The 12,474-nt window shown below is 47.3% G+C and overlaps 1 protein-coding gene and 1 long non-coding RNA gene across 2 annotated transcripts in view; one reads left to right on the forward strand and one right to left on the reverse strand.

Moving 5' to 3' along the window:
- Positions 1-12,474, reverse strand: part of LOC128340966 (uncharacterized) — an 87,142-nt gene that overhangs the window by 35,794 nt on the left and 38,874 nt on the right. The window lies entirely within an intron of this gene.
- LOC128340965 (embryonic protein UVS.2-like) overlaps positions 2,827-12,474 on the forward strand; it is an 86,727-nt gene continuing 77,079 nt past the window's right edge. Inside the window, exon 1 of the mRNA XM_053286914.1 lies at positions 2,827-2,948. The gene's annotated coding sequence lies outside the window, so the exon portion shown is untranslated. The remainder of the gene's footprint in view (positions 2,949-12,474) is intronic.

Below are 12,474 nucleotides of genomic sequence, written 5' to 3' on the forward strand. Positions count from 1 at the left end.
TGGCTTATCCCTTCCACCCACCACATCTAATGAGCACTTCCTGCTTTTTCCTTTCCAAAAGAAAAGAGGACTCATCCACTTCAGATGTATTCCGAGGAACTCATACCTCCATAACATTAATATGAAAGAGAGAGGAAAAACTGAGCTGCACTATTCAATGCAAGAGAAGTGGTGGGGCGGTGGGAAGGAGAGAAAATCCATTTGCCACCTTCATCTTTTGCACTTTGAAATGAATTAATTATGAAAGGGAAAGACACATTTTCATGCCTTAGACTTTGAACTCAGGCAAGTGGTAAATGTAAGCTCAACAATCTAAAAAAAATAAAAAATTGCCAATCTATTATTCTAATCATAACTGTCATCATAGGTTTAAGCACAGTTTTAATAGTCTGCCCAGTAATTGTCTACTTTGGTCTCTGCTGCCCTCTGCAGGATGTTCTGTGATAATCAGCAATGAAAAAGCAAAATGGTCAGAAGACCAGAATGGGAAAATTATTGTGGCTAAAAGATCTCCCATCAGATTGCTCACTGAGGAGTAGAACAAGATGATGACTACAGCCGAGGCCAGCAGTTTACCCTACATTAGCTGTCATCAACAAGTTGTTTTTTGTACATTCTTTCCACCATGTATTTATTTATTTGAGTTGTTTGTTTATATAGCACTTTTCAACAAAAAGTTCTCAAAGCAGTTTACACAGAAAAAGAAGAAACAGGTTTCCTGCCCCCTCACAGTCAAAAAAGCAAACAGTCTAAAAATGCAAGTTCCGGTTGGCTCAAAAGCTCTAATTTTGAACCACACTGGGGAGTGTGGAAAGGTGCTAGGCCTCATAACCCAGGCCGATCCCCATATGACTCACAACAGTGGCCTGCATGATAGAATGTGAGATCAGGAGTGAGAAGCAGGCTCATCCCCAGCCCAGGCACCCCCAGCCTACAGTGGCCACTGCTATGGGACAAGGAAGATTCCAGGCCAGTTTCCCAAGTGCTTATGCTAAAGCCCAGGTGACCTTGTAGGGTGAAGGGAAGCCTGCCTCTCCCCTCCAAAGCCTGTCTTCCACTGCAAGAAGACAGGGTGAATCAGTAAGTCGCCACGTGCTTTGCACACAGTGCTGTCCTGCTTCCTTTATCTCTTTGTTACTCTCTAGTGTGGCAATAAGATGCAAGCTAGGAACTGGTGTTTTATATACAGTGGCTGACATTCAGTGCAGGTCAACACAGGCAATACTTCTAGTGCATGCAATGCCATGCAAATGAGACTGCACAAATTTTAAGTATTAGCACAAGAACGCTCTTGCGCAACATGGCAGACAGTGCTCTACATGCTGGGAGCAGTGTGGGCTTTTTGGAACCGCTGGCGCTTGCCAGCCTTGAATGTCAACCAGTGATGCTATAGTGCCACCGCTTATAATTGAAAATAGTTTGAGAGCACAGCCCTGGATCAAACAAAGTCTGTATGCATAAAATGACATCATCCTTTTATAACCCAACTTTACTAAAAACACTGACAGCACAGGGAATTCAAAAACGAAAATCCATTGCTTTTGGGAAATAGATGAAACAGGAAATTACAGATCTTAGATATAGAGAAGGGTTTAATGGACCCCGCACAGTTCAACCTTCTGAGGTAATTGTGTATGTTCTTCTTCATTCTAGGCATACCTCACACCTGCCAATGTAACTATTCTTAGAAGTGATCTGAATATAGGTGATCAGAAGACAGGGAGTTATCCACACAGCAAGCTTTACTGCAAGTTTTCTGTGAAGTTTTACTGCAAACCCAACGCTAACCAAAAAAACTCGATGCAAAGAGTGGATTTTTTTTTACCCCGGATATAAATCGACTCTAACGAGCAGTGAAAAATCCAAATCGTGTGTGAAGTGCTCCCCAATAGCTTGCAGGGACTTTGGGTTAAATCTGCTGAACATGTGAATGTGCCAGCTCCATTCTGGAGGAGATGCAGGCTAAAAGCCGGGTGTGGAAAACTTCCAGGTGATCTTGACGTCAGGATGCATAACAATAAATAATTCCATTGAACTTTAGAAACCGTACGCAGCCACAAATCTTTGGTTTCACGAGTACTGAACATGTTTACTAGTAGCCACACGCCCAGTATGCCATAAAATACATTCACACAGTTAGCTGAAGCACCAGCACAATCCCAGAACTAGACCCTCTGAGCGCTAAATATCTCTCCAAAATTCATATGTGGAAGAAATACTCTAGTACTAGACATCTACTCCAGTAGCGGAGCCAGGACAGCGGCGACCCGTGTCCGGCCTCAGCGACGGCCCTGCTCGCCCCACCCCCTACGTTTGACATCAGACGCAGGGGGATGTGGTCTGGCTCCCGAATGGGGCTGTGCATGAGAAGTTTTAGGCAAGGAGGAGGGGCTGAAGGAAGATTTGTTTAATATTTTTTTCACTTAGTATTTTAATTGTGTCTTTTTCCCCATCTTGTGTTTAAATTTTTTGCTGTAAACCGCCTTGGGATTGCTTTAATGAAAGGCGGTATATAAATTTAACAATAAAAATAAATAAATAAATAACCATGTACACTGTTCTGAGCTCTTGGAGGAAGAGCAGGATATAAGTGTAAAAATAAATAAAACAGATAAATAATAAATTTTGTTCATACTGGCTGGAACAGCTGCTACTCAAGCTGCTCCAGCCAATCTGATTCCTAAGGGGCTCCCCTCCTGGCACTGCCCCAAGGAAGAAGGGGAAAAGGTATTTAAAATACACCCCCTGAAGCAACCAGGAAGTTCGTTTTTAACCCATTATTTTAGCTCTTCCTGGGGGTAGTGCCAGGAGGATCTCCCTAGGAATCAGATGGGCTGCAGCAGCTTGAATAGCAGCTTTCCCATCCAGTAAGACCAAAACAAGTTGTTACAGGCAGGGGAGGAGAGGCTGGAAGAAGCTCCCAGCTCTGAAGGTTTCCTTGGCTGCTAGTAAGTTTGATCCTTTAGCTTGTTTGTTTTTGTTTGCAGCGGGGGGGGGGGGATGCTTTTCACCAAAAAGGTCTCCAAAAAGCCTCCCCTTTTGCATAAAATTTGCACAGGTTTATTGGTATCATATGCGTATTTTGATAAAAATTGGATAATTTGAGAATAAATACAGCTTACCACTGTGAAGCTGATGACCAGGTGAGTGAGTGCTCAGTCTGCTGTCTAAGTGCAGAGTTCTCAAGGCCCCTGCGTGGTAACTCTAAATACATCTCCTGGTTCAGTTTACTACACACACACAGAGTCCTCTGTCCTCCTCCCCCATGGATGACCCAGCCTGCTCTCCTCAGCCAGGCCAGCAACCTCCCCCCTTGGCTTGAAGCAGGGCGGCCAGCTAAGCTACTGAGCCAGCCTCTTTGCATGCTAGCACAGTGGTGCACTCACAGTCTCCCACTCACTTGCTGTGCTCTACAACTTCAGACATTTACATACGGCTTTTCAACAGAAGGTCTTGCAGTGGTTTTCACAGAAAAATAAATCATAAGATGCTCCTCTGTCCCCAAAGGGCTCACAATCTAAAAAGAAACACAAGGCAACACCAGGATCAGCCACTGAAGGAATGCTGTGCTGGGATTGGATAGGGCCAGTTGCTCTCCCCACAGTAAACAGAAGAGATTCATCACTTTAAGAGGTGCCTTTATACTCAACAGGGCCCAGGGTAACTGCTAATTGGAATATAGTTAGTTAGCTAACTGCTAATGTCTCACTGCCACCACCATCACATCACATCACATCACAGGAAGCAAGCTGCTCCTGCTGGGCCCACCTATCCATGTCCCTGCATCATGTGGGTCTGCAACCTGCCACTGAAGCAGAACCTCTCCTCTGGCTTCCCCATTGGATGGATGTCAGTAGGGAGGGGAAGGAGAGAGAGGAGGAGGAGGTGCTCATGATAGCACAGTGTTCTGATGCAACAAAGGGTTCCAGCTGTTTCCTAGACCTTTGGACACCACAATACATGCAAAAAAGGTATTTGGTCCCCCAAATAGTTGCATGTCCTCTATAGAAGTCCCAAGTTGGCAACCCTACCTGAAACTTCTCTAATGAAAAAGTTAATATTCATGGAGTTACATGGAAATAGTCTCTTAGATGCAACCTCTGCCAGTATGCCAAAAAACCTAAATGCTCAAAAATTCCAAAAAGCTGATCCAGAAGAGCTCCATTTACCATGATAAAGCAAGGATGTAGCAAAGGTAACATTTCAGTCAGTGCAGCAAGGGGGAAGGGGTGGGAGGGAAAGAGGCCTGCAAAATCAAGGTACTGGGTTTTTTGTGGCCATTAATGATCCCAGAGCAAGCAGAACTATTACCTCTAGTGTCCAGGCAACATTCTAAGTCAAGTGATTACATTATGTAAAATGGAAATATGAAGAATAAAACGCGGTGGGGTGTTACTGCTATTCAGCTGTTAAACAGCTGCACTAATTCACATGCATCGTGACTACATTTCAGATGGTAGCTGGAACAAACCCTGCATATTTCTGTTTGCAAATCACTGACTGATCTTATAATTGGATGTTTAACATTAGGCATCAATAGTCATATTTCGACACCAAATTAGCTCAATGTTATAGAACAACCCACAAGTCCCACCTAGGAATCAGAAGAGGTGAGATTTATTTATTACACTTTTATACTGCCCGATCCAAAGGCTCTGGGCAGTGCACAACAGGTAAAATTCAACAACAAACAGCATTTAAAACAAACAAGTTAAAACAATGTAAAAACAGTTCAGAGCCATTTAGAACCAATTAAAAATACTTTAAAACAGTTTAAAAACCTTGGAAGGCCAGGCCAAACAAGTAAGTCTTTAGGGCTCTCTTGAAGGCTAACAATGAGCCAAGACTACAGATATCTGCCGGGAGCACATTCCATACGCCAAGAGCAGCTACAGAGAAGGCCCGGCTCCAAGTCACCACCAGATGCGCCGGTGGTAACTGGAGACAGACCTCTCCAAATGACCTCAATATGTGATGGGGATCATAAAGAAGTGCTCTCTAAGGTAACCCGGATCTAAACTGTTTAGGGCTTTAAAGGTAATAACCAGCACTTTGTATTTACCTGGAAACATATTGGCAGCCTATGCAGCTGTTTGAGAACAGCATAATATGGTCTCTCCTGGTTACCCCAGAGACCAGTCTGGCTCATGCATTTTGAACTAACTAAAGTTTCCGAACTACTTACATAGGCAGCCCCACATGGAGTGCATTGCAATAGTCAAGCCTGGAGGTTACGAGCTGATGCACCACTGTTTTGAAGTCATTCTCTTCAAGGAATGGACGCAGCTGGCGAATCAGCCGAAGCTGATGGAAAGCACTCCTGGCCATAGCCTCCATCTGTGATACCAGGGTGAGGCTTGGATCCAAGAGCACTCCCAAGCTGTGTATCTGTTCCTTCTGTGGGAGTGTAACCCCATCCAGGACAGGGAGATCTAACTCATCCCTCAAATTCTGATCCCCCGCAATGAGCACCTCCGTATTGCTTGGATTCAGCTTCCATTTGTTTTCCCTCATCCATCCCATTACTGCCTGTACACAGGCATTTAGGGAATGAATGCTATTTCTTGAGGAGGAGGAGGAGGAGGAGGAGGAGGAGGAGGAGGAGGAGGAATAGATTTTGGTGTCATCAGCCTACTGGTAACACCCTACACCAAATCTCCTGATGACCTCACCCAGCGGTTTCATGTAGATGTTAAAAAGCATTGGTGACAGAATGGAGCCCTGAGGGACTCCATGTAAGAGCTCCCATTTCAAAAAGCAACTGTTACCAACCTCCACCATCTGGAATCTGCCTGAGATAGAAGCAGAACCATTGCAAAGCAGTGCCTCCTATTCCCCAGCTCCTCCAAGCAATACAGAAGGATACCATCGTCAATGGTACTGAAAGCTGCCAAAAGATCCTGAAGAACCAACACAGTCACACCCACTCTATTGATTCCCTGATAAAGGTCATCCATGAGGCTGACCAAGGCAGACTCAACCACATAGCCCGCTCTAAAGCCAGTTTGAAATGGATCTTGATAATCAGTTTCCTCCAAAACTGCCTGGAGCTGGTTAGCCACCACTCTGAATCACCTTGCCGAACCATGGGAGATTGGAGACTGGCCTATAACTATCCATAACTGAGGGGTCTAGGGAAGACTTCTTAAGAAGTGATCATTGCCTCCTTCAAACAAGGAGGCATCCTATCCTCCCTCAGCAAAGAGTTAATGATATTAACTAGGCCATCTCCCTGCTAAATACAAGCAGCCAAGCCGGGCAAGGATCCAGAGAGCAAGTGGTAGGATGCACTGCCCCAAGCAGCTTGTCCACTTCCTCAGGCATCACAGATTGAAACTTATCCAATCGAATACTGCAAGAGGGATTGTTGGACACCACCTTAATAGACTCTGCAAAAACAGTGGAGTCCAAGTCGGCCCGAATACAAGAGATTATGTCCGCAAAGAACTCATTAAATGCGTTACAACAGAGAATAGTCTCCAGGGTCTGGTTCGAACTGGAAACTGCCTGAATCAAATTCCTCACAACCCGGGACAACTCTGCCAAACGCGGAACTGCATTTCTGCAAAACTGCAGAAGCAATTTGCACAGACCAAAATTGTGTGGGGTTTTGATGCACACACCTTCAAATGGGCTCTAAGCTGTGTCCTGTCAAATTCAAGCCAAGTTCTCCTCCACTTGTGTTCCAGTCATCTACCTTGCTGCTTCAGACCCCGTAACTCCTCTATATACAAAAGGTTCACCTTTAAAGCAGGTCAGAAGGGACACTTAGGACCAATCTATCTATTGCCCTGGTGAGCTCCCTATTCCAGGTTCCTACCAAGCCATCGACAGAATCACTGTCAGCACCAACACTGAAACCCTCCAAGGCCTTTTGGAATCCTACTGGGTCCAGCAGCCTTCTTGGACAGACCATTTTCATAGGTCCACCAACTCTGCAGGGCTGGGTCGTGGCCGTGAAACCAAGCTTAACCAGTTGGTGATCCGTCCATGACAACTGGGAAACCACAAGCTCTCCCACCCATGGAACACCCCCATGATCTGAACAAAAGACCAAATTGAGATTGTGACTGGCAACATGAGTTGGTCCTGAAACTAATTGGGATAGGTCCATAGTTGTCATGGCCACTATGAACTCCTAAGCTGCACCAGACAAGTCAGCCTCAAAGTGGATATTGAAGTCCCCCAGGACTCAAAGTCCAACACCAATTCTGAGATCAACTCCTTCAGCTCAGTTAGGGAGTCAGTTGGGCAGCGGGGTGGACGGTAGACCAACAGAATCCCCAATCTATCCCTAGAACCCAGCCGCAAAAATACACACCCAGTATAAGTCAACTGTCGCACAGGGGCCCTGGTATGGGAAATAGTATTCTTACTAGCCAACCCCGAACAGAGCATCTGTTCACTCTTTGGGGCCGGCTACCTCTCCCCCCTGTGCACTCTTTGGGGCTGGCTGTTCCCTTCTCCCTCTTGCCCCACTCTCCCTCCCTCCCAACTGCCCCACACTCTTGCCTCTCTTCCCCTCCCGCCCCCTCCCGCCCCACTCTCTCTTGCCCTCCCTTGCCCTCCAACCCCCCTCTCACCCCTCCCCTCCCTCTCGCCCTCCTGCCCCAGTCTCTCCTGCCCTCTGTCCCCACCCCCTGATCCTCTTTCTTGCCCTCCCCCTCCCTCTTGCCCTCCCCCTCCCCCCTGCCCCACTCCCTCTTGCCCTCCCCCTTCCCCCTGCCCCACTCCCTCTTGCCCTCCCCCGCCGCACTCCGGGGCGCGCCGCCCGGCCACCTCGCCGCATCGGCCCTCGGCCGGGCCCACCACCGCTTTGCTGCAGCCGGGCCAGGCCTGCAACCACCACCCGTCGCCAGTCTGGGCCCGCCAGCGGCCCTGGCTCATAGCCGAAGCCAGCCACCTCTCCCCTCCACCTTATGCCCCATTATCGGGGGGCGCCGCCCGGCCACTGGTCACCTCGCCGCATCGGCCCTCGGCTTCGCAGTGGCTGGGCCAGGCCCGCAGCCACCACCCGCCGCCAGGCCGGGCCCGCCACCGCCGCCCACAGCTACGGCCGGGCCTGCGGCTGCCCGGGCCCACCGCCGCCTTGCCCGGCTTCCCCCGCCGCCGCCTTGCCTAGCCCGGCCAAGCCCACCGCCTCGGCTCCTAGGCCTGTCCTCCCCGTCGCTGCCAGGCCGGGCCCGCCAGCGGCCATGGCTGCCGCCGCCGCTATTCTCCTGGGTGCTCCAGCCAATCAGGCGCCCCCGAAGCCCAGCCAATCAGCTGGGCTGCCAGGATGCACGTTCAAAAGGCACACCCAAGAGAATTAAATATATAGATGGAACACAGCCACTCCCCCCGCCCATTTCACCTAGCCTGCTCCACAACAGAGCAGCCTGGTGGGAGAAGCTGGGCCCAGACTGGGCCTCTATCTTCCCCCATCCAAGTCTAGTTATACAAACCAGGTCGGCTCTCTCGTCCATGATTTAGCCATGGATGATTTTGGTCTTATTCTGAACTGTCCTGTCATTGCAGAGGAGCATGGCCAGGTTCTGAGAGTAGTTGGAACTGCTCCCCAAGGCCTGAGAGCTCTCATGGCATGTGGAAGTGGAAACAGTTACTAAATTACTTGTTTCCCTTCCCCTGTAACGGCCAACTGCTCTGCTAAACTCTGCCCATTTTTCCATTCCTCACCACAACAATAATAGCTGCCCCAAGGCTGCCGGACGCACCCCCCACATCACCCTTCCAGAAGGCCTAAACACATGGCAGCAAAAGGCCTGGCACAACCCACTAAAAGGAGGATTAACCAACTTTAGCCCAGACCTCCAATCCCACCTTAATATACCCTCCCCCCAGACCTCAGTCCCACGCCAAAGGCTGGCCCACTTTGGCGGCTGGCTTTGGCAGCCTCCTACAGGTCAGCCGCCTACCACCAGCTGTGCCATCAGCTGCACCACCCCTCCATCCATATAAGCACCCAAACTCAAGAGTCATCCCTCTCACAGGTGGCTCCAAGCTGAGGCAGATGGAAATTAGTGCCCACAGGTGGAATTGTCAGGCACTCAAAGAAGGGTCAAAGCAAAGCAAAGCAGCAGAACAATAGCTAGGCAGAACAGGTCTTCCAGCCAATCAGACTGGGCTAGAGGGGTAGACTGTGACATATCAGACTTCAGAATTATTTGCTATCTTTGCTTCTCTTTACTCGCCAATGGAACTCTTAGATGTTTCACCACTTGCAGTACATTGAAACCTTTAGTTAAGTCACCAAGGAAACAGTTAGCTATCAGAGATTTGCGAGCTGGCTTGCAGGGGAGGGTAGTGAGATAAGATAAAATGGCCTCCATACCTTTAGCGGAAGCCACGGGATAGATGGCATAGGTCAGCTCTAGCAGCAAAGCATCAGAGGCGGCAGGGGCTCCTCCAAGCCCCCCCGCCAGCCTCCCAAATGACAGCCTGGGCCCTGGGCCAGCTGCGGCCCAGTTCAGGCCTCTGCACACACACACAAAGGTCATTTTCATGACCTCTGCACATGCACAGAGGCTTGAACTGGAACGCAGCCAGCCCAGGCTGTCATTTGGAAAGCTGGGAGGGGGCATGGAGGAGCCCCAGCCACTGCCGCTCCCCACCGCCTCCGATGCTACACTACCTCATCACCTGCCTATGCTGCCTATCTTTGTCATCAGCAAGCCCTAGAGTCCATCCTTCTGCCCCTTCCTCTAGAGCAGAGGGTTCCCAATCTTGGGTTCTCAGATGCTGTTGGACTACAACCCCCATAATCCCCAAAGGCTACTGTGGCTGGAAATTATAGACAGGAATTATAGTCCAACATATTATAGTGCCATGATGATGAGACTTTTAGTCCAGCCTCTGGGGACCCAAGGCTGGGAATTCCTGCTCCAGAGGAAAGAGCCTAAAACCTATATATGACATCACCTGTGTTAATGAAAGTAATCCAGGGTGATTGGCGAACACACTGAAATTTGCTTTTGGACTTACGTGGGGAAATTTAGTTCAGCAAGGAACAGTTTTACGTTAGTTTTAATTTGCACAGAGTTGTGGACTCAGGAAATGACTGGACTGAGGAGATTAAAGTTCAAAAATAAAAAGATGATATTTATTGTAGGGAGGGGTACAGAGAAGAAAAATGTGTAGTAAAAGCAATATTACTATAAAGATACGTTTAACTGCAATAAGGCGTTTTAGCTTAGAGTCCTAATTGTGTAAGTTCAAAGGCGGGTAAGAGAAAGAGGCTTTTTTGAGGAGGAGGTGGTTGGATTTAAGAAAGGGGAATAGAGATAGAGTTTGGGCCCAGTGAGGGGCAAACGCTCATATCATCTGGTCTGGACGAAGGACTGCAGGAGCAACCAATGAACCTCGTTCCTCAGGTACAGCTCAGGCCAAAGCAGGTGAAAGAAAGTTGGAGAAGTTAGTCGGTAAAGGTGTATCCATGAGAGTGCTTCTTCCGTGGAACCAGCTTCCTGTGTTAGCGAGGAAGACCGGGCAGATCAGGCTGGGCAAGAAAGCCGATCTGGAGAGTGGTCTGAAGTACTGAACACAGCCTTGTGTGATGGCCTGTGGACATGTAACTGGGACTTCTTATACCCAAATACATATCCTGGGGGCAAATTTCAAGTGACCTTTTTGTCAGACAGATGTGTTGGGTGGAACTGGCAAGGATTATTGTGAGAGGGGAGATTTACCTCCGCTAGCCTTATCTGTACTCTTTCTTGCTGAGCTAAATGGCACATTAGCTGGCTGCTATCATTTTTGTGAAAGGAGAGGAGGGGGAGACAGTTCACTCTGAGGGCAGAGTGGCCTTGGCAGAGAGTTAACTTTTGGGGTCTACTTAGGACAGGGCTGTTCAGCTTAGGCCCTCCTGCAGATGTTGGCCTACAATTCCCATAATCCATGGCTATTGGCCACTGTGGATGTGGATTATGGGAGCTGTAGTCCAAAAACAGGGGGACCTGGGGGACCTAAATTGAGCAGGCCTGACTTAGAACGTCCCAGCATAGGGAGGGCGTGCATCTGCTTCCCTTTCCAATTTGCTTGTTAGGACCCAAATATAGGGGTGACTGGCCCACTGTCACTAAGTGACCTATACCCATGTGCCATAAACAGAGAGCTCAAAATACTGTGAGACTCCTGATCATATCCAGAGTGAGATCTCCAAGCCTGGAGACTCAAACACAAACAAGGGGGCTCCTGGGAGCCAACAGAAAAGCATTGCTAGTAACAGCTGCCAGGGAACAGAAGTGACTCCAGTAAACACCTTAATATAATCTATTCTACCCATTTTGTTTATTTGAATTGTAAGCCACTTTGGGAACAAATCCTGATGGAAAATAGAGTATAAATATAACAAATAAAGTCAATTTATTCTGGCAGTTTCTGCCAGCCTGACAGCAAGGAACAGAGACAGAAAATGGGTTAACACACTATTTTCCAAAGCATTTTTATCAGGATTAATACGTAGTTTGTACCACACTTGTAAGAACTAGTTTCCAACCTAATCAGTCCCTGTTTAAAAGGTACTGCATTTCCTATTGTAATAGCTTTCTATCAGTACATATCACATTGATGTTATTGTTGACTATAGTTCGCTCAGATTTAATTGCACATTCAAATGTTGATTGCATAAAACAATAGATTCATAAATTAAATCTGGGACTGTGCAAATAATAATAATAATAATATCGAGGATGCCACTGTTACTGAACTGTTTCAAAATCAAAACCAGGCAACTGCCCCTTTGCCTTCACCTAAAAAACCCAAATGCCATTTAACAGAAAAGCAACAAGAACTAAAGCAAAAAATAACTGAGCACATGAACCAAACAACCACCAGGGTTCAACTTCCAGCTCTAAAAACAGCTGCCAAAAAACCAACTTGCTCAGGCATTAAAAGATGTCAATGCTGCACTTGCAGAAATAAAAAGCAATAATTTGAAAGAAACAAACTAACTAATGTACAGTGCAGCAACAACAACAACACAAGAGCTCGGATATAAGATCAGTGGACCTGTAAAAAAAGAAAGCAGTACATCACCTAAATGGAAGATTAGATTAGAAAAGAAAATCTCCAGGCTTAGATCAGATGCTAGTAAATCGAAAGATATGAAAGACAAGAAGCTGAAGAATGAAAACACCAAACAGTATCTGATCCAAAAATACCACCTAGATTCAAGGAAAATTAGAGAAGTCCTGGAAATAATAAAGCAGCAAATAACAGCAGTGTCAAAGAAGATTAGCAGGTATGAAGCCAGAATTACACAACACAGGCAGAATCTCCAATTCCAATCGAATCAGAGACGTTTCTACCAAAGCATAGAAGGAGAAACTGCAAGAAACCTAGAAACACCAAATAAAGAAGAAACAGTGCAATTCTGGGGGAAATTATGGGACAATCCAATAGATTATAATAAAAAAGCAGGCTGGATGAAAGAGGTCAAAAAATGTAACCAACAAATGCAAGATCTAATAATAACAC

Source organism: Hemicordylus capensis, chromosome 1 (genome assembly GCF_027244095.1).
Source record: "Hemicordylus capensis ecotype Gifberg chromosome 1, rHemCap1.1.pri, whole genome shotgun sequence".
NCBI lineage: Eukaryota > Metazoa > Chordata > Lepidosauria > Squamata > Cordylidae > Hemicordylus > Hemicordylus capensis.